Source organism: Corvus kubaryi, unplaced genomic scaffold (genome assembly GCF_017639235.1).
Source record: "Corvus kubaryi isolate FWS band 111438036 unplaced genomic scaffold, C.kubaryi_AGA036_p1.0 37334, whole genome shotgun sequence".
NCBI lineage: Eukaryota > Metazoa > Chordata > Aves > Passeriformes > Corvidae > Corvus > Corvus kubaryi.
The window spans coordinates 4,864,426-4,866,321 of NW_024581108.1; positions in this window are offsets into that span (position 1 = coordinate 4,864,426).

Genomic DNA, 1,896 nt, shown 5'->3' on the forward strand with positions numbered 1-1,896 from the left:
CCGGTCCCGTTATCCGGGCTATGCCGGCGGCGGAGGCCGTGCCCGTCCCCGCGCCGCGCCTGCGCGCGCGCGGGGGGCGCGGGGTGGGCGCTGGCCGCTGGCGGCCGGGCCGGGCTGGGACGGGCCAGGCCGGGCGGCACCGCCGGGACGCGCTCCGGGAGCCGCGGGATCCCTGCGGGCAGAGACGGGCACGGCCTCCGCCGCCGGCATAGCCCGGATAACGGGACCGGGCACCGCCGCCCGCCGCGCAGCCCGGGATCAGAGCGCAGGTGCTGCCCCGCGACGCGCGGCAGGGCCAGTCCCAGGCTGCGCGGAGCTCCGAACGCGGGCAAGCAGCTGCGGGCTCTGCAGCGCTCGTGACCCGTGTGAAGAAGCGGCAGATGCAGAGGGGCCGCAGCTGAGCGTTTTTAACAAAGGCTCGAGGATGTTGCTGTTTGATCGCAAACCGGCGACATGAGTTGCACGTAACGCCACGGAGATAATGGAACCACTCCACTCCCACACCTGAAACACTACCGATATTCGAGTCGGATGTATCAGTCGGCCACATTTTACACACGCTGCTCCCACGCTCCCTCCCACGTACACACTGGGGAGCAGGTCCCCGGATCTCACTCTTTTCCAGCTGCAAACTGGGAGTACTGGGAGCATTAAGTGCAACCCTCGCCCCCGGCGGGCTGGGACACCTCACCGGCAGCTCAGCTCCCCGGGGCCAAGGACAGGATTCTTTGGCCCACTGCTACAGCGAAACCCATACTAATGATGCTCATTGGTTGAGCTGCATGTGCGGAAATAATTCATCCGTATACTAGAAATGAGATAAAATTGTTATTTTGAAATAGCACCTTATTTCAGTTAATCAGGAGACCTTTTCCACTATTTTTCTAATAAACCATGCCCTCCTTGGAGGGTAATAAAATATAAATAGAATTCTGCTTAATTCCCGAGTATTTACTTTGAAAGCTTTTTATATTTCTGTAAGGTTTTAAAATGCAAACGTCAGAGGTACCTTGGCTTAAAAACCTGGAATTAGACATATTAACACTAGTTTTTATCATTAACATAATGGAAGTAAGGGAACAAGGTGGATAAGTTCCTTATAATTTTTATGCTTTATCTGTCAAAAATATTTTCCTTTATGAGAGATGAGCCTATAAATAGGAAGTACTTTTCATAACCCTAACCGGTGCAAAGGTTCGGTCAGATCTTAAACATATCTGATTGATGCAAAAAAGTGGAATTTGATGCCATTTCTGTACTTCAAAATTTTGTTGAGTAAGTAAAACTTGTTCCTTCTGTAATTTAAATACAGTTTCCTTTCCATAGCATGTAAACCAATAGTTAATTTCAAAATGTGCTTCAGATTACAACAGTTTAGGACTGTCAGGTTTAGCTAAGTGTTAAAAGACAGACCAGGAATTCAAAAAACTTAAAGCAGCAGTAAAATATTAGTCAATGCCTATGAGAAATGAGTCTGTCCCTTTATTCAGGGTGTCTGTGTTTAATGGTAAGCTGGGATGCATATAAGCCAGTCCAAGCATGAAGGGCAGTAGGACACTCATATGGAAAGCCAACTTTGTCCCTCAGTTATCAAGATAAGAAACCTGTCATTTCTCTCATTCACTCTGTCAGCCTTGAGATACTCCAAGCAGACTTACCTCTGTGTTGTACACCCCATATATCAGGAAGATGAAGAGACCCTGTAAAATAAAATGGAGGGAAAAAGCTGTTAACTCTAATCATTTCAGCAGTAGAAATACCTGAAATAAACTTTCCTGGGAACAGACAAAAGAAGACACACTTCATCAAGGTCAATTTATTTTTCTATTTTTCAACATTATAAGCTGTACCTTGAGCATTTATTTGATAACATGGGAGTGCATCGACTATATTGTG